This window comes from Papio anubis, chromosome 13, assembly GCF_008728515.1.
Source record: "Papio anubis isolate 15944 chromosome 13, Panubis1.0, whole genome shotgun sequence".
Classification (NCBI taxonomy): Eukaryota; Metazoa; Chordata; class Mammalia; order Primates; family Cercopithecidae; genus Papio; species Papio anubis.
Window position 1 is genome coordinate 52,168,840 of NC_044988.1, and position 21,364 is coordinate 52,190,203.

General features: G+C 39.9%; 1 long non-coding RNA gene across 3 annotated transcripts in view; it reads right to left on the bottom strand.

The window, feature by feature from the left end:
* Positions 1-21,364, bottom strand: part of LOC103878288 — a 93,473-nt gene that overhangs the window by 58,859 nt on the left and 13,250 nt on the right. For all 3 annotated transcript variants that reach the window (XR_002517553.2, XR_004177891.1, XR_002517554.2), the window contains 2 exons: positions 4,209-4,377; positions 1,339-1,403 (listed from right to left, as the gene is read on the bottom strand). This is a non-coding gene — a long non-coding RNA (uncharacterized LOC103878288). The remainder of the gene's footprint in view (positions 1-1,338; positions 1,404-4,208; positions 4,378-21,364) is intronic.

The following is a 21,364-nucleotide window of genomic DNA, read 5'->3' on the forward strand; positions in this document are numbered from 1 at the left end:
TTAAGCCACCAAGTTTGTGGTAATTTGTTACAGAAGCCATAGAAAACCAATGCAATACCCCAGTTGCAAGTAGGCAAGTGGTCTTGACTTCTACAAGGCTGGGGAGATGGACCTTCTGGTTGACTGGATCCTGAAGACAATCCCCACCTTTGGTGACTATTCCTCCGCCCTGGTGCAGGGATGAGCAGGGCACTGGCTTGCAAGCTCTGGGTGTGGTTCCTTTTAGTCGCACTGTTGAAGTGTGTTAACTAAATCTGAGAGATGTGAATCCGGTCATGTGAATACCTGGAATAATGTCCGTTTATCATTAAACACATCATTTCCTGAGATTCTTAGCTTGATGTTTACAATCATCTCTCTTGCCAGGAAATTAATAAAATATGCATCTGACATAATTATGTCTACACCTACAATCCTGATGTCAAACAAAAAGCCCCACAAATCTAGAAGCTAGAGAATGTTGTATATAAGAAACAGGTGAGAAAGAGACAACTCAAGCTTATTGATTAAACTTTGAAAGAATAAAACATATACTGTAGGAACATCAGCAACTGAAGGAACAATTGCTGTACTTGTGAATCAAATTCACTCCACTTAAGAGCTCTATTATCTCCAAGTAGTACCAAAATTGAAAAGAAGTTATTGCATTTAAAGGTTTAATTTAAATTTAGGTCCTTCAACAGCAAGTTCAATGATTTATCACACTGATTGAATTCTAATTCTCTTACAATGTTGAATTCTAGAAAACCATTTCCTTCAAATGTTAGTGCCACTGAGAAACACACTTATAGGAACTCCTTAATCCTCCAAAAATAATGTAACATATGCATCATTTAATTGAACGAGGCGGTGTTATTGTCACATAGTGATAAAATTAGTGGTTCTATGCCAAGCAGTACCTTGGGCATAGGAGGCATGGTATTTTTTTCTGGTAGTCTTCCAGAAAACGTGGTTTAGCAAAATTACAAAGTATTGATGGTTTAATATCATAAATATGGAACGAATTATATATAACTTACTAGAAAACAGAGTAACAATCTAAATAGCCCACTTTTTTTTAAGAAGGACTTAATTCCCTTTCCTAATACCTCACTCTATACCACACTCTACATAAAAGTGACTTACATCCCTTGAACTCCGGAGTTTGAGATCAGCTTGGACAACATAGGGAGACCCCATTCCTATAAAAATTTTAAAAATTAGCCAGGCATGGTGGCATGTACCTTTGGTCCCAACTACTTGGGAGACTGAGGCAAATCAAATCCAAGTATAATAATGTGCATTGATTCCTGGCCTGGCCCATACGCCCCCAAAGAAACAATTCTCCACATTCCTTACCTTTTTCCACCCCAGCCTCAGGAGCCATGTGTTGAAGACCAGCAGAGCCACAAAATGGAAGGAGCCTGGAGGAATAAATACATATGATTGGCACTGATTTCTTGCAGTACCTAGCATTAACTTTACTGATACATTGGTTTTGCTTTATTTGTTAACTTATGTATTGATTCAGTTAAAACAAAAACACATTGGGTACTCAAAACATGATAGAAAATAAACAAGTGACTCACCCTGAAAATTCACCAAGTAAAGGAAACAATATAACTAGATAAAAATCCAATGATGCACAGTCCTGAGTCCTAGGAATGAAATGTGTACAGAGCTCTGGAAATTATGCGGAAATGGGAGAATGAAGCTAGTTTAAGTTGATTCTTGAAGTACAGACATGGCAGGAGCCTTTCCAAACACAGGAATAAGCTCATGCAAAAGCCGCAAGGTGCCCGATGACTGTGGGCCCTGTGGGGATGGAATGGTGGCAAGAAGTAAGAGGGGGGGGGGGGGCACCACGTACAGGCAGGGGAACCGTAACTGCAGGCTTGGTACTTTCAGCAACACCCTTCACACGCTAGTACCACTGCCCAACAATGTTAATACCACTGCCCAACAATGTCAGTACCTTTGCTGGGGAGACTGGACTTTATCCTGAAGGCATTTCCTGAATGGAAAGTCACAGTCTGGTAGGTACAGAGTTAAAACTGTGATTTGAGAAAAATAGCCACATACCAGGTAGAGAATACACTTTTCCCTGTAAGGGATGTGGTAGTTAAGGAAGGCAAAGAACCAGTAATAGGTAGATCAAGTTTACAAGCTACTGGATGATTACATTTTTGTACAGATGACTTTTAACCCACCTTCTAAAATATGCCCAGGGTAATCGTTTCCAAAAAGGACGTATTCAGTTAGGCAAATTACTCCTTTACAAATCTAGAAGCTTCATCACTTTTTATACCTTCCTATTAGACATTAATCACAGAGAATTTCTATCTCATGTCTCTTTCTAAATTCATATTGAAGGAGAGAAGAAAAAACAAACTGAAAGGACAACAAATACAAAGTTAATATCTCATCTATCCAGAGCTTAGCTGTCAACAACACCCAGGAGAACCATCCAAAAGTGGAAAGGTCTGAGAGGTGAAGACTTGTCACACTGGCTAGTGACTAAAGATTAGTAATTTTCCCATAGGAAAATCCCTCAAAACCTTATTTTGATAGTTAAAATGGTGTGAAAATCCCTCAAAACCTTATTTTGATAAATTTGTATAGAAAAGGTAAGCATCCAGGTTATTTAAAAAATTAAGACTTTTTTAGAGTTTTAGGTTTACAGCGAAAATGTGTAGAAAGTACATATAACCCTCCTTCTCACCCTGATATATGCAGTTTTCCCTACTATTAACCTCTTGCATTAATGTGGTGTATTTTGAAAATTCATAAACCACTATGGATATATGATTAAGTCCATTGTTTATGTTAGGGTTAACTCTGTGTTGCACGTGCTACGGGTTTTGACTAATGCATAGTGTCATGTAGCTGCCTTTACAGTGTTACGCAGAATAGTTTCACCACCCTAAAAATCCGTCGCCTACCAATTCATCCCTGTGTTCCTCTCACCCCCTGCAACTCTGGAAACCACTGATCTTTGTATTGTGTCTATATAGTTTTGTCGTTTCCAGAATGTCATACAGATGGAATCACACAGCATGTAGCCTTTTCACAATGGTTTCTTTCACTTAGTAGTATGCCGGTTCCTCCATGTCTTTTCATGACTGGATGGCTCATTTCTTCTCACGGAAGAGTACTCCAGTGCATGGATGTACCATAGTGTCCCCATTCAACTATTAAAGGACTTCGTGATTGCTTCCAATTTTTGCCAATGATGAATAAAGCTGCTATAAACATTCACATGCAGGTTTTTGCGTGGATGTAAGTGTTCATTTTGGTAAATAACTACAAGCTTGATTGCTGGGTTGCATGTTTAGCTTTCTAAGAAACTGCCAAACTGTCTTCCAAAGTGGCTGTAGCATTTTACATTCCTACCAGCAATGAATGAGAGTTTCCGTTGCTTTACATTCTCACCAGCATGTGGTATGATGAGCGTGTGAATTTTAGTCATTCTAATAGATGTCTAGTGGTATCTCACTGTTGCTTTAATTTACAGTTCCCTAACATATGTCAAGCATCTTTTCATATAATTATTTTCATTTGTATATATGATTTGGTAAAGTATTCAGATCTTTTGCCCATTTTAATTGGGTTTTCTCATTGTTGAATTTTAACAGCTTTTTAAATACATTTTGATTAATAGCCCTTTATCAGATAATGGGGTTTTGTAAAGATTTTCTCCAAGTCTGTGGCTTTTCTTTTCATTCTCTAACAGTGTCTTTTGCAGAACAAAAGTTTTAAATTTCAGTAACATCCAGTTTATCAACTTCTTTCCCCATGGATCATGCTTTTTGTTGTTGTATCAAAAAAGTCATCACCAAACCCAAGATTGCCTATATTTTATCCTAGGTTATCTTCTAGGGGTTTTATAAGTTTAAATTTTACATTTAGGGCTATAATCTACTTTGAGCTAATTTTTGTGAAAGGCATAAGGTCTGTATCTAGAGTCACTATTTTGCAAAAAATATTCAGTTGTTTCAGAAGCATTTATTAGCAAGACTGTCCCTTCTCCAATGAATTGTCCTTGCTCCTTTGTCAAAGATCAGTTGACAATATTTGTGTGGGTCTCTAGTGTCTCTATTCTACTCCACTACTCTATTTGTCTATTCTTTCACCAATACCATGCTGTCTTAATTACTGCAGTTTTACAGTAAGTCTTAAAAGTCAGGTAGTGACTGACTGTTAATAAGAAAGGGGAAAAAAACACCCACCATAGAAAGGTTCATGGTAACTCATTAAATTTATCGATCTGGAGAGAAAAGCAGCATCTAGAAGTTGAGACTGCTCCGTCAGCCTCGATGCATCCCAGAGTGAAGACATAGCAAGGCAGTTCCTTGGGCATAGGCGGCATGATTTTTTTCTGGTAGTCTTCCGGAAAACCTGGCTTTGCAAAATGACAAAGTATTGATGGCTTAATATCATAAATATGAAACGAATTATATATAACTTACTAGAAAACAGAGTAACAATCTAAGTAGCTCATTTCATCCCTAATGAATCGGATGAATGCCATTTTAAGCCAACGAGGTTTGGGTTTTTTGTTTGTTACTGTAACTTAGCCTATCTCAGCCATGACATCCTGATCTGGAAATAATTTCAATTACTTTAATGAAGGAATTTCACTTTTGATCTCCGAATCCTTCATCAAGAACAGAACAAATAAGAACCAGGAATGCTCCCGTAAGTGTAGCCACGTAACATCAGACATGGTACTTTTAAGAAATAAGAAGTAAAACCTTCAGCTTTGGAAGATAAAGATAGGGCTTTTATATAGTAATTATTTAGAAGTTAGAGGGCATCTGCATCCAAGAAACAGCTTTGAGTTTAAACCTCATTTAGGCAGCGACTCTTACTACCTGAGAGAGTAGAATATAACTTGTCACACTATTGTAGGGAGGCTGAAGCATGGACAGGAAATCAGAGCAGAGGGTAGGCAGAGCTGCCATACAACACCAAGACAGCAAGTTGCTGACAATCAGTGATGAGTTGCATGTATTTGTAAAGGAAACTGGATGCAAATCACAAGTGAGCAACTAAACAGACTCTGTACTTGAAGAAAATTTTGGCCACTTTCATTAGAAGAGACTGAGAAACCCATGCAAAGAAGGTAACGGATTCCAGAACAGACTTGAAGGGAGGAACAAGAATAGTTCAGGACACACGGGACAATCAGCAGAACATCAAAGGGGCAAGTAGACTGGACTGAAGGGAATGGTGTCCCCTACCAGATCCTTTGTGAAAGAGAGCTAAAAGTTAATACCACATCCTATACTCTGAACTGTGTAATTATTGTGAATATTCACATTTCAATACACAGGCCACATTTTCAATAATAATAGAGTAGGCAGTGGCAAACTAGGGTGTGCAGTCCTAATCTAGCTCTTAATTGTAAATAAAGTTTTTTCTGGAGCACTGCCACACCTATTTGTTTATGTATTATCTGTCTGTTTCAGCACTACAACAGAGCTGAATAGTTGCAACAGAGGCCAATGGCTTGCAAAGCCCAAGGAATTTACAATCTGGCTCTTTACAAAGAAAAGGGTTGCTGACCCCTGACCTAGAGAAGCATGGATTTAGTCATTCAATAAAACCTTTTGTTGTCTTTGAGAAACTTAAGTTTTAGAATACGCTTCTAACTACCTTTATTTTAAAGGCTGTATCTGTCCACCAATGTCAGTATTTTTGTATCTGTAAGAAATTTAAAAAATTATAGAGTGAGTTAACGGAAGAAAGTTTCTGGGATGCTGGTCTGTTCTAGAGGCCTGGGACATGGGAATTTCCAAAGTGTGAAAACTCATCAAGCTGTATACTTATGTGTACTTCTTTGGGTTTTGGGGGTATATATGTATACTATACTTCAGTAACGTTTTTACAAAAGCATGTATACCTCATCCCTTACAGAATTTCAATAGGCAGCATGTATCAACTACCTCCCATAGACTGGACTCCACACTAAGTACCGAAATGAAGACACACAGAGTGTACAGTTACAGAGCTCAGCAGAGTAGACAGGCAATATACATAAAAGCACACAAATAATTATATACTGCCAAGTATGTAAGCTGCAGGATTGCATTACAAGCTCATAACAATCTAACTAAACTAACTCAGGCAAAAGGAAATTCATTGGCTCAGGGATTCCAAGAAGTTTTAAAGCAAACTACGAAAAGAGATGCATCTAGGCCAGTGGTTCTCAAGTTAAGATGATTTTTGACCCCCAGGGGATACTTGGTAATGTCTGAAGACAATTCTGGTTGTCACTACCAGGGGAGTGCTAGTGGCGTCTAGTGGTAAAGGCCAGGGATAGTGTTAGATATCCTACAATGCCCATGAGAACCCCTGACAACACAGAATAGTTTGGCTCAAAATGTCAATATTGCCAAGGTTGAGAAACCTTGATCCGAGTCTTTGTTACTAAAAGTGTGGTCTGTCGAAACAGCAGCTTTCAGCAGCATCTCAAACTAGATCAGAAATTCAGAATCGTGGCCCTACCCCAGATTATTTAAATCAGAATGTGCACAAGATTCCAGGTATCTCTTGAGCACATGAAGGTTTGAGAAGCAGGACCCTCAGCTCCTACTACATCTAGAGTCAGGTAATGACTTCGCCAGGCATGTTTCTCCCTGCATGACTTCCCATCTCTTGCTGCAGATGAGATTCTGCCTCACGCAGGAATGTTGGCTGCTAAAGGTTACTAGGATTCACGCCTCATATCTCCCCCTCCACGCGAGAGGTGCTGAGTTTACCAATTTTAAGTGGCTTTTATAGCCACAAAAGAAAATAATGGGGGTACTATAAGAAATCTACCTAGATTTGGGATCAGGGAAGCCAATACTGAAAATTTAAGCTGATTTCTGAAAAACAAGGACAGTTGGCAAGCAAATTAAGGCGTTTGTCAAATATTTACTAAGCACTTATTATGTTCCAGACACTGTTCTGGACCTGGGAATGTATCAATAAAAAGGACAAAGTCCTGATCCTGCCCTTGAGGAGTTTATATTCCACTGGGCAGAAGCAGACACACACATAAACACAGAGAATGCACAATACAATTGCAGAACCTGATAAATGCTGGGAAGGAGGGAAGCAGGCAAATCATCTGGAGAATCAAGGACGATGTGATAGAACACCTAGGGCCCAAGGACAAATATGTTAGGAAGGATTCTCCAAATAAGGTAAGATTTGGACTGAGACATGAAGAAGGAGTTAGTCAATCAACCAGGGGACAGATATTCTACAAAGACAGAACGGCACAGAAAAAGGCCCTGAGGAGTGAGCGCTCCGCAAGCTCCAGCCTAAAGGCAGGGTTGAGGGGGTGGGGGCAGCAACGAAGGGGAAAGCTGAAGGTGCAGAATGAGGGAAACAGGGTCCTAGCGGTTAGCTGTAAAACAGACCTTCGGCAGGAGAGCGCAAAGGTTCCAACTGAGGCAGCTCCTGGCTCTGGCTGCCTCGGCTTGAATCTGGGATTTGCCATTTATAGGAAGCATGACTAGGCCAGGCACAGTGGCTCACATCTGTAATCCCAGCACTTTGTGGGGCCATGGCAGGTGGATCACATGAGGCACGGAGTTCGAGACCAGCCTGGCCAACATGGTGAAACCCCGTCTCTACTAAAAATACAAAAATTAGCTGGGTGTGGTGGCACATGCCTGTAATCCCAGCTACTTGGGAGGCTGAAGCAGGAGAATCACTTGAATCTCCAGAAGGCAGGGGTTGCAGTGAGCTGAGATTGTGTCACTGCTCCCCAGCCTGGGTGGGCGACAGAGTGAGAACCTGTCTCAAAAAAAAAAAAAAAAAGAAGTGTGACTATTTCATAGGGTTGTGAGAATTACAAGACACCCTACAAAAGGAGTTGGCCCAATCTGGCCCACTGCATGTCTTGTATGGCCTGTGACCTAGAAAGTTTTCTGTTTACATTCTTAAAAGTTATGTTTTAAATGGGCATATAAGTACCTATCTCATACCCTTGATTTTGCCCCTTAACTCCACAAAGCCTAAAATATTGACTATGAGGCCCTTTACAATAAAGTCTGCCATAGCCAAGCCTGTACATAGCAGGTGCTCAGGAGGTGAGAGCCGACACTGCCAGCTACCATCTCAACGGATATGACTCCCTGGTCAGGCATTACCTGAGGCTCTTTACATTGTACTTCCCCAAATAACAATTATCCTAACTTATAGTTAAAATGCAGGCAAGTAACATGGAACATAGAACTTTAATTCTAGAATTAAAACCCAGGTCACTATGTCCCTAAAACCCATGATCCTTCAGTCTCTCATGAAAATCACACAGGTAAGCCCTCTATTAATTTGTTCTCTAAGCTAGGTATTGTTATCCTCTGTGTAACTGATACAAAGACAGTCAAGATGAAACTGAATGAATTTATATCACAGCACTCATTGTATGATCAAAGCAAAGAGAGGACTGGGGATAAGAAAAGGATGTAGCTGATATTGAGGGTGGTACTTAAACCAATTTATTGTCCCTCTTTTTGCTTTTTTTCCCCCCAATATTCTCCAGTAAATGTTACTTTGGTAATAAGAGAAAATACTTATTTTTATATAGGAAGAAAGCAGAAATAATCAGCCTTACCCAGAGTAGCTACATTGTACTTTTTAAAGACAGCACTATTTTGACAGCCAAAAAAGACACTTAGGAATACAGCATTACAAATTCAAGATCATGTCTATGAACTTGGCTTGAAAAAACCCTCCGCTAAAATACAACCTACCATCTGTACAATGTATTCAAAAATGATTAGCATAGTATGAAAAAATAATGCTGGAACAGCAGATTTTTTTTTTCCATTTTTTAAGAACGCTTCCTGCTCGGTATTATTTTCGGATTCCTCCGTGAGGTATAAGCAAAGGCAAAATGGAATCTCAGGTCAAGAAGATGGAAACAGAAAGTAAACAGACAAAAAAGGAACATTAAATACTCTTTACTGAAGATGTGACACTGCTCTAGAAATTTCACTGAGCCCAAGACAGAATCTTTGCATGCGCCAACGTCAAGAGCTGCACTGGGAAACCTCCCTTTTCTGGCTTCAAAGTGAAAGCCTGGGTCCTACTTACACTCTCTCAGCTATCAAAAGCTATAATGCCATTTCTCCGACAGCAGGACTCTCACACTCTCATGTCACTAAAAGTGAATCAGCAGAGCTTGCAGATGCATGGAGCCCAGAAAGGCACCTCTCGGGAAAGGGTGTGGAGAGTGCCGGGGCAGCATGGAGCACGTTGATGGCCACAGACAGCAGTATCTTGCCCTGACTTTCTCACTAACCAGGGCGCCTTTTTGCACAGTCTCTTGACTCCCGGAATCCTTACTAAAAATAAGGGAGTTAGGCTGAGAAGCCCTGTCTAAAAGCCATTCTACACTTCTGTGATCTTAAATCATGAGGTCATGTTCACATTTGTATAAATACATCCTAACAAAGTGAAACCCCTACAGTATCAGTTTTGGGAAATTGTATCCAACAATAAATGTTCAGAAATTTTCCCCAAATGAAAAAAAAAATTGAATGTCAAACTTATACCTATTAGAGAATATTTACCACATTGGCAGAGAGCCTCAAAGGACTTAGGAATGTTCTATTTGCATCTGAAAGGCAGGCTGGGTGAGTTTTGCTCCTATCTTGTCAGTCAGCACTAGATGATGCCTGGGGATGGGCTTCTGCTTGTAGAAAACTTGTCCACACAAGAGGTGATCAAGAGAATGACCTCCAGCTGCCTACGGCAGACAGCTGCTTGGTACCTGACACAGAACTTCATCTCCAGGACCTGAAGAGCTGAATGAAGCCTGGAGACAATCCGTGGAGAATTTAAATTAAAAAAAAAAAAAAAAGGCCAGGTCTGAGCTACTGTCAGCATCCCTTTCCGTAACACTTCCTTCTGACAGTCTGCCCCTCTACTCTCAGGGTGTACAAGCCCTCAAACTTCTTTTCCCTCCAACACGGCCCAGCTGGTCCCTTCCAAGACAGAGGAAACCTGTGGCAACCCTAGCATAATAGGAGGCTTTGTTCACGATCATCGCTGATCACCTCTACAATCTCTCCAATTTTAGAAAATGGCTTAATTGGCTGCTGGAAAGGTCAAGGCTCGAAGGCTGGCAAACAAAGTGCTCCTTTAATAAGCTGGCTTTCTTTGATCTACAGAGAAAAGACAGAGAAATTCACACGTAGGACAGCATCCTTGCCAAGAGGTATCTAAGGGTTATATATGCTGGACATGTAAACACCAGCATGTTTTTCCAGAGACTGCTAAATAAACTAGCACAGAGGTCAGCAAACCTTCTCTGTAAAGGACCAGATGATAAATATTTTAGGTTTTGTGGGCCATATGGTCTCTGTCGCAACTACTCCACTCTGCTGTTCCAGGGCAAAAGCAGTTATAGAAAATACATAAACGAATGAGCATGGCTGTGTTCCCATAAAACTATTTATGGACACTGAAATCTGAATTTCATGTAATTTTTGCAGGTCAAAAAATACTTTTGATTTTTCTCAACCATTTAAAAACACAAAGATAATTCTTAGAGTGAAGGCTATACAAAAACAGGAGTCTGTAGTTTAACGACTACTGACTGAGAAGATAAGACAACTCATATTCTGCATCTTACCACAGAAAATGCAAAGTGCAGAGCCTTTCTTCACAAGCTTGGTTATACTCGATTTATCCCTTTCCCTTCCCAAATCCAATCCTCCAAATATTCCTCCAAGGGCATCCACTGTCTCCATCTCCTTTGTGTCTGCTCCCATCATCTCTCCCATGGCCTCCACCTCATCTGGTACAATAATCTTACCTCCAAAGTAGTCACATCCACCAGAGTGATGGGCTTTGAAAAGAAATGGCAGAAATGGCATCATCACTCCTTAAGCTCCTTCAATAGCCAACCCCCAAATATAATCAGTATAAACTCTATAATCTGTGCCAAGCCCTGCAAGGCCCTGCCTGTCTAACTTTGTACTCCTCTCCTTGTCTTTGACTCTATGTGATGGTTCATTGTATGTGTCAACTTGATTGGCTTAAGAGATGCCCAGATATCTGGTGAAACATTATTCTGAGTATGTCTGTGAGGGTTTTTCTGGATGAGATTAACATTTGAATCAGCAGACTGAGTAAAGCAGATTGCCCTCTATGTCAGTCAGGGCTCTCCAGAGAAAAGAGAACCAGTAAGATGGAGATTATACGTATGAAATCTCTGTATATCTGTAATGAGATAAGGAATGGGCTCACATGATTACAGAGGCTAACAAGTCCCACAAGTGGTGCAAATTACAATCTGAAGGCCTGACACCCAGGGGTGCTAATGCTGTAAGTCCCAGTACAAGGACAGAAGACTAATGTCTCCACTCAAGCAGTCAGATTCATGTTCTTGTGCCATTTTGTTACAGTCAGGCCATCAATGGGTTGGATGATACCCAACCTACACTAGGCAGGGTAATTTGTTTTCTCAGTCCAATTATAATGACAATCTCTTCCAGAAACACCCTCACAGATACACCCAGAAATAATGTTTAACTAGGCATCTGGGCATCTCTTACATTAGCCCAACTGACACATAAAACTAACCAGTACACACTCCCTAATGTGGATGAGCCCATCAGTTGAAGCCCTGAATAGAACACAAAGGCTGGCCCTCTAGTCAACAGGAGAAAAATCCTCCTGCCTGACTGCCTTTAAACTAGGACATTGACTTTTTCTCTTCTTCAGACATGAACACTGGCTCCTTCTGGGTCTCAAGCGCTCATGTTTCTCAGGCCTTTGGACTCATATTATTAGTACATCATTGGTTGTCTGGGGTCTGGAGCTTGCAGACTCACCTTGCAGATGAGATTTGGCCACCTCCATAATCGTGGGAACCAATTCCTTATAATAAATCCCTTTATACATAAAAACACAAAATTTATATATATATATATATAAAATATATATATATATAAATAAATATATATATATGGTATGTATCTAGATAGGTATGTATCTCTTATTGGTTCTATTTCTCTGTGTAACCCTAATACAACCATGAACTGTCACATCATTTTTCTCAAACTTCTTCAAACACATTAAGGCCTTTGTACATTTCCTTTTTCATGAATGTTTATCACTATGCTGCTACCTTCTCATTCAAGTCTCAATTTCAATATCTCCTCCCCTAATATGCTTTGAAAAATGGCCTCTCACTCTTCACCAATGATTCTCTATCTCAGCCTCTTATTTTTGTTCCCATCGAAACACTTATGAAATCTGTAATTACTTTTATTACTTATTCATGCCTGTCTTCCCCTGCTGGAATGTAACCTTCATGAGGGTAGGCCCCACCTTTGTGTTATTCACTGTATCCTGGAGCCCTAGGGCAGAGCCTGTCACAGCAACTTTTAATCAGTGTTGGGAAATAAAGAATAGCCCAGAGTTTACAGCCCCTGCCCTCTTCTTTGGAACGTCCATCCACTTTATCAGAAAAGGACCTTTGCATGAACAAGATGATGCTGATGATTCTAAGGACCCCCCTGTACCCTGCGACAGTAAAGTGATGCTTGCTCCCCTATACCACTGTGAAGTCCTCTGCCATCTTTAGGCTATTCTTAGTCTCTGGACCCATCACTGAAATGAGGACTTACTCTCACAGGGGCTGTGCCTGATGACTTAACTGGGTATTCACACTGGTGATTCAGGTTAACAGTTAAGTCACCACCTCATGTGACTCACAGCAGGGACCTTTCCCCACCACCACCACCAGGCTACATGCAGCTTGAAGTTCTGGGTACTATGATAAGTCTTACGGGTTCGCTGAATGAACTGACTTATCCATTCCATTTCCGCAGCAGCACCTAAATCAGAAAAAGCCTGGGTAACAATGGTGGATCAGTGGTGGGGATAAACATTAATGGGTATAAACTTTAACTAAAGAGTCTATGCTTAGAAATGGAGGATTTGAGAGCTAATCGGCTTCACCTTTCCCTAATAAAAATTATTTTTGTCCTATTATTCATAGCTACCTTTGGCAGGTTCCACTCAATCAATGCTTGCTATCTGTTCTTCACACTGGACCCATGAGGAGAGTTCTTATTTCCACATAGCAGTGAAAGCAGCACGGGAATTCACCGTGTGGTCAGTTCGTGAAGCTGATGAGCTTCTCACTGTTATGGTCCCACTGGTCCTCTGATTCTCTCCTACTTCACAAAAGGCAACAGGAGGAACATCTTTAACTCAGGTAGAACAATCTGATCTTGGTGCATGCCACAACTTAATTGAAGATAAAATAACCTGTCAGCGATAGTTATGTGAATTTTGTCTCCATGTACCTCAAAGTCCCCAAATGAGGCCAGTCACAGTTATCTGAAACCTGCCAGCAGGCCAGGGAACTGGGTCCTGGGAAATCTTTATTGACTAGAACTGCTGTATCACAGGAAAAAATCTAGAATCTAAAAAGATCTTCAGACTGCATATGCCTGGGATAATACTCTGCTCACCCAGCTCTTGACTGCATAAAATTTGACTGGAGTGTGAACTATGTTCATTTCCTGTATAACAGTTTTTCTTACCAAGTAGGAAGTCCCCTCATACCTGCTCTACTGAAAAAGGCCTAATCCTTTTTACTTCGCCAATGTGAATTTCATGCTGTAATGGGCCAAGTTTTGGAAAAACAAAGCAGTTATTTTGTACCTGCCCAACTTTCTGTTCACACAGGCGAACAGGACTATCAGTGGTGAAATCTCGCCAAGATCTCTTGAAAAAGATCCTTGATTTAACAATGACTGACATCTGCACACTTTTCCATTTGAATATAATTCTCTACACAAGGCCACACCTTGTGGTATGAACTTAGCAACCAGAGCTAAACTGCAGGCATTCTTCTTTCCTAGCTCCAGATATCCCTATGTAGGCTGTTTATTTTTCAGCTTTCTGATATAATGTTGGGTTGATATGTCTGTCATATGACAGCAAGAAAACCAATTACATGAGTCACGCTGTAAAGTGATCAAGAGCTGGCCAGTGAAGCCAGAACTACTTTTGATTCACTAGGAATATATTTTCCAGCCCTGCCCTTTTACCAGGCAATGCAGTTCAGTTCGTATTGCAGTTTTTATATAATACTTCTTTATTTGATTCAAAGTACATATTTATAAGATATTGCTAAAAAGTCACAAAGGGAAGGAGGGCATTAATTGATTGTGCATCTCCTAAAGCTTTATTTCCACAATATGTGGTAAGTGCTAGAAATGAAGAAACGTCTCAGTTTGCCTGAAAACCTCCAACATGGCTTTCTAATAAGTAGGACTACAGGGTAAAAGCATTCCTCAGCATTTGACTAGTGAAGACTCCCACAGCTGCTAAGATTAGGTTTCTAGCAGGACTTCCCACTCTCTCCTCAATTGCATGAGTGAAAAATACAATGGTCTCAGCTTGATTCCAACTATACTTTATTTCCTGAACTTACACTTTGGTTTTCTTTAGGATAGAGCTGTTTAGAGTCAATTGTAGCAATAAAAATAATGACAATGTCATGAATATTCTTACTGAAAAGCTGCGGCACCGTGCTTAGGCACTGAATATACTGTCAGTCTATCCAAAAATACAGGATCACAACAGCTGATGGATGTAGCAAGAAATGTCTATCCTAACAATCAGAAAAGGTGGTCATTTTCCAAAGTGTAATTCATTACATGGATAGTAAAAAAAAAAAAAAAAAAGTTTTCTATGACCAAATAAGTACGAGGTGTACAGAGTTAAATAAAAGTTAAATGAGTTACTGTTCCACATTTCTGAGCTTTTAATATTCTGACATATATTATGAATTTAAAATAATTTCTTATTGAATTTTTCTTATAAAGTGCAACAGTTTGTAGGGCTAGTGTTCCATTAAGCTTTTTGAATCTTTGGAATAGGCCACTTAAAAGTGTTTGAAATATTTTACTGTCTTTCCTATCTCTGACATTCATATATACACTATTCCACTTATCATATGGATATTTTATATAGTGCCATGTATTTTATATACTGCTATGTGTATCACAAATAGTAAAGCACAATGAGTATGTTTCACAATGCTTTTTGGCATAATTACTATGTTTCCTACCTGGCTGATACTTCAGGTAATTCTGGTAAGGGCCTTTTACTTTAAACACAAGGTGATTTAACGAAAGCATGAATGAACAAAAAGAGGGGCTGCACAGAAGTGTGATTGCCACATCTGTTAGCAATGCATTTGGTAAGCCTTCCCCTGTCATCATATATACTCAGAAATAATGACAAAAAAATGTAGTTCCTCTGGGCAAATGAAACGGAGGTGCAAATTAGAATCACACCTCCAGTCTCATTTTGGTATCACTTCTTGTCTGGATAAACAACACTTACTCTCACTCTCCTACTCATGGCAAGTAGCCACTGTTAACACTTGCATTAGGGATCAGTCACAACAAATTACAGTTAAGTTTCACACTACACTGCAGGAGGCAGCCTGGGCCCAGGAGAGCATAAGAGTAAAGCTGGGCCGCATTACCAATTTTGAGAAAACTAGCATTAGGGCTGAAAAGGCCCCTGTGCCTCAGCCACATGAAGTGGTTAAAATTCTAATACTCTTAAGTGGTATCTTAATATTTCTGTGTATGGTGATTCATTATTCTCTGTGGAGAGTAACAGTAGGTAGCTGCTTGCAAAAAGGGTGATTTTAATCACCAATCATTTTCAAGAACACAAGAGATCAGTGGTATTCAACTGTGAAAGCTTTATTATAATGGGAAACTGCCTGTGTGGATTAAAAACACAAACAGATTTCACTTCAAGATGATTGTGTGAGATGCTAAATTTTCAGGATGTGAAAAGTATCTAGAGACTATGAGCCACATAAAAGTATCCACGGGGAAGATGAGAAAAATAAGGACTAGAGGCACAGTTCATACATGAATTTCCCCTACCTACTTGTGGGGCAGAAGATAAAAGGGGCTTTGTGAGCTGGATCCCAAGTTGGCTACTTTACTGTTTATTCAAGTAGGGCAAAGTCCACTTTTTCGAGTGAAATACACAGGTGAAATCTCAATAAAAGTTTATAGAACGCATGCAATTAATCTCCACTAAATAACAAAAAGTAAAATAAAATCATAAACCTTTAACAAACAGGGAAGGGCACGGTGGCTCGTGCCTGTAATCCCAATGCTTTGGGAAGCCGAGGTAGGAGGATTGCTTGAGCACCCAGGAGTTCAAGGCTGCAATGAGCTATGATCGTGCCACTGCAACCCACCACCCCATATTAGGTGACAGAGCAAGATCTCGTTTCTTTAAAAAAAAAAAAAAAAAATCAGCATAAATGTGAGAAATAAGTAGAATTAAACAGTCTTTAAGTGAAGCAAATACAGATGAATTCATTCACCATCAGACTTGCTCTTTTTGCAGGCATATTACTTACTAGGTCACCTCTATGAAGTTTTCTGAGGGATCCTGACATCTCGAGATGAGGGAGGAATCAGGGTGCTTCGTGATATTGAGTCAGGTGGTTTTCTGAGATCTGGGAACAGGATTTGTTTGATAATTTAGTACATTAAGGTGGGGGGGATTTTTTAATGTCCTTCAACACCAAGTGAAACATGATTGGGTTTATGATGACTGTAGTTCTCTTTTCCGTAAAGTCCTTGTTGATATGATTTAGGTATCTGCCAGCCTCTCCAGAAGTAGAAAAAAAATCATTAGAATCTATCATTTCGATGTCCCCTCATCCATACACTCTGGGACATCCACTAGTGTAGGTGTCCTTTGTGATTTATGAGAAATTCTTATGGGAAGGGCTCCTTGTAACCCAATATCCACACACTGCTATTAATAACTCTCAATAATGGCATCTGTCATGTGCCAAACATGACACTAAATACTGGATATACATCATTATCTACCCCTTCACAACAAATCTCTAAGGTAAGTTTTATTATGTTCATTTTACAAATGAGCAAGTTGAGGCTCAAAGATGTAAATTAAGTTGTTCCAGGTAACAGTGCCAAGAAGTAAACAGGACAGATTTAGATTTGATTCTAATAAGCATGTGTGCATGCTTTTATTGAGAAACTACTAGGTATAATGAGAAAAACAGGCACAAATAAACAAGACATAGGTAGTCAACGTGTCAGAAGTGTGACCCACTAACCATAATACAGGCACTACAACAGATTTTAGACCAAGAGGGAAGGATTCAGAAGGTGGTGTTTGAAGTAAGGTGTGGCAGAGAGAAAAAGGTTCCCTTTTCTCATTAAAATCCTACTCTCCCTTCCAGGTTCATCAGGGATTCCTAAGTGCAAAAAGGACATTTACAATAAAGAAAAAATGTAACGGGGTGGAAAATGAAGCTCACATTTATGAAACTGCAGACTATCTAGGTTGGCTGAGGTGTAAGCATGTGAAGGGAACCGTATAAGGTAAAACTAGAAAGATGAGATTGAGCTAGTTTTGCAAGCAATAATTCTTTATAATTGTATTAAACCTCTTTGACATCACAGACAAATTCCATCAACATCTACACTTGCATTTTCTTGCAAGTCTCTTCATTCCAGTTCCATAGCTATTTTCCTTTCCTCTCACTTGGCTTACTCCAAAGTCACTTAGCATCCTAGTCCTCTTCCATCTTTCTTGACTTCTTCTTCAAATACAGTTCAAACTAAGTCACTACTCCTCATCTGCAAACCTGCCCTCTCATTGAACATTCATGGACCTCTAACTTGGTCCCACGCCTTGTCTACCAAGGTCTGGCCCCTATTCATATCTGTAAGCCTTGCCTCTCACTATTCCCTGCCTTGTCCCTAACTCTAGTTAAAAGGAATACTGGAAAGTTCTTAAACGCTCATATATTCTTTCTTACTCTAAGCCTTTACACAGGACCACCTCTGCACATGGCATGCCTCTCCTTGCTCTTCATATGTGCCCAGCTAATTCCCCCTTATCTCTGAGTATCAGTTGATATGTTACATCTGTCAGGAAAACATGTCTGTCTCCTCACATCTAAGGTGCGCTCCTTTGCTTTCTACACACCCTGATACACTCACACTCACCATTCAGTATTGCAAATGCTTTTCTATTTGTCTTTCTCACTTGTTATCTTAAACAGCTATTGAGCGTCATTAAATCCTGCAATCTCACACATGAAAAAATGAACTATTTTCCATAACAAGCCAATACTACTGAATTCACTTGTATATTACTCATTTTTCACAACTCTTCTTCAGATTCTGAAGAAAAATACTAAAGAAAAAAACCGTATCTTTATATTTTCTCTACTCTCTTCCATTTATTTCCTCTGCTCTTAGATATACCTACCTTAGATATTGGCCCCTTCGAGGGCTTAACGAACATCCATCAGTATGAGAGTACAATAAGTGAATCAACTTAATATACAAATAAGTATGACGAGCGACTGCTCTATGTAACATTTTTTGAGACTATTACATAAATTTCATTAACCTCAGTTGGTACCGAGAAGCATACAGTCCACCGGACTAATATGGGAGAAAATAAGTCAGTATTCATCCCTCTATGTCACTGCATTTCCTCACATTCTCTTTCTTCATTCAATCTTCTCTGTTGTTTGAGAGTAAGTTCTCCCAATTCTCCCAGTGAAGACAAACTCTCGAGTGCGTAAGGCACCATGGGCCTTTGATGCTTCCACGTATCTCCAACAATGAGAGGTTTAAGTGGGGACGCAACAAGTCGCCCAATTGTTGACTCATCCAATCAAAGAAAATTAAGTGATAAAACATTTATAATGTTAATATTGCCCTCCAATCACCTGGCAAAGAGGTTAGTGCCTCTCCCTGCCACATATCCCTGATCACAAATCCAAAGGCAAATACTAGACATATCAAACAAGGCACGCGCCTCTTTAAACTGGGCAGATAAAAGCAGAACTTTCAGGTGGGCACAATTAGCACCCTCCCGAGGGAGAACAGAGAGAGGGGAAATGATGGAAAATAATGCAGAGACACTTAACTGGTATTCACATTCTAGCTTGCAAACAATTTCTAATTCACTTGCCTAGACAGTTAACCATCAGTCTGGATGTAAAGAATTCAAGCTCAACCGAGAAACAGGAAGCATAAGTTCTGTCACAAGTGTGTTTATTTTGGTGGCTCACATCTGCAGCTTTTTCCCCCTCAATGTATTTTTTTCAGAGCCAAACGAGGAAGGGAACAAAGTTACTGGGCCTAAATCCATCACTGTGATTGTGATATGCTGAACCACCCACAGCATCATGAGAAGGAAGCTATTAGTTTCATGCTGAAGAACTCCAACCCACATAGGGGCAGAATCTAGAAGTAAAGGAACAGTCTATTCAGCATGATTAACTTTATTCAGTATACCCAACAATGTCTAAGAACCGATCTAGTCATGCTCGGTTTAAAAGCAGCATTATCTAAAGGGATGTGTTCTAATGGATGTTCCAAGGTACCTGGTGTTCCACTAGGAATCCAGCATCAGCAAGAGATCTTTTGGTGTCATCTTGTGTTGATAACATTACTGTTAAATCACTAGAACTGCGAATAGAGACTGAACACTGTGTAGGTGCAGGGCTAAACTATCTTAAACCAAACTTACAAAACCAAAGGGTGTAGACTTCACAACAGCAGCCTTGTTAACTGCATCGCATGGATCCAAATCCTTGGATGGGAAATCTCCTATACAGATTGAGTTCTTGTAATCCAGAGAAAGGGTCAGCAAACTATGGCCTGCAGGCCAACTCCTGCCAGCCACTTTTTTTGTAAATAAAGTTTTACTGGAACATAGCCACAATAACTCATTTAAATATTATCTACTGCTGCTTTTGTGCTACACTGCAAGAGCTGAGTAGTTGTATAGAGATCCTATGGTCTGTAAAGCTTAAAATATTACCTGGCTCTTTACAGAAAAATTTTGCCAATCCCTGGTCTAGAATGGTGGAGCATTCACTAATTCTTGCTCTGCAAAACCTGGTTCTAGGTCAAAATTATTTTGTCTTGATGCTGTAATTCCTCACTGAAGATCCTAGTACTTAAGGCTTTGGGTTGGCCCACAGACATCCCAACCCTCTGCTTGAAAACACTATAGGAACAGGTCCAGGTGGCAACCCTGCAAATCTGAACAGATGCCTATTTTTCTTCTGCCCATGAGACAGATGGTCCTCAGAGAGGGGGAGAAGAATTAGTCCATGAGAGAGAATTCTCTGTGCAGCACTAATTTTGGAAATGTATCCCTGATCCATCTGGCCAAAGAGGATTCCTTAGGAGTACCTTTGCTATTCGGGTTTGCTGAACACTCAGGAGGGGAATCCTAAGTTCCAAGGTTAGAACCTCAGGTATTTGCTCTCTGTCAAAATGTTAAGTAAAGCCCTTGAGACGAGAAGTCTCAAATAATTAAGACAGAAGATGATTATAAGGATGAAGACAAGGATAGCTGACTACTCATTCAGGGACCTCTTTTCAGCGAATTTCTTACTTTTCCTTTGACAGTAAATTTTCCCTTAGATGAAAAAGATGATACTCTGATATTCTGCTATGCACACAAAGCAGGAAGAACACGACCTTCTGACTGGCTAACAACAGTAGCTGTCCTCTAGATATAACAATATTTCTCCTTCTCATTAACCACCTTAACTCATCTTTGATATTCAGACCTTGTTATCCTAAAGAATATTTCCCCGCAGAACAAACCATAAATTTGCAAAGTTAATTAGGACTCTGAGCTTAACACATTTTCCCCCATTTCATTCCTAACACTCAGCTAGGGGTGTCCAAGGGAGAGGAATACAGTCGTGCGTTCTTGGTTTCTGTTTCTGGTTGAGCCAATAAAGCCCCTTCCTCATCCCTCTTTTCCGCTTATCACTAGAGATGTAATATAAAAACTATATAAAGATAGAATGGAATGTCTTAAACTCCTTCTCCCTTTTATAATTAGTTGGCAGAGAGACATTTAAAGCGTGCACATACTTCAGGAAGACACCATATAAATAGATTTTATCTAGGTATGACATGGCTTCAGGCTGCTAAAAGCCTAAAACAAAACAAAGCAAAACAAAACAGAAACAACAACAAAAACAAAATAAGGCAGTTTGGACAACATTGCTAGTATAACAGGAGTGTCCAATATTTTGGCTTCCCTGGGCCACGCTGGAAGAAGAATTGTCTTGGGCCACACATAAAATATACTAACACTAATGATAGCTAATGAACTTTAAAAAAAAAAATGCAAAAAAAAAATATCTCACATTTTAAGGAAGTTTATGGATTTGTGTTGGGCTGCACTCAAAGCCACCCTGGGATGCAAGTGGCCCTACAGGTTGGACAAGCTCACTGTAAAGGGTTGGTTCTGTTCAGCCCCAAATAGGAAAGAGACAATATTAAGATCAGACACAGGG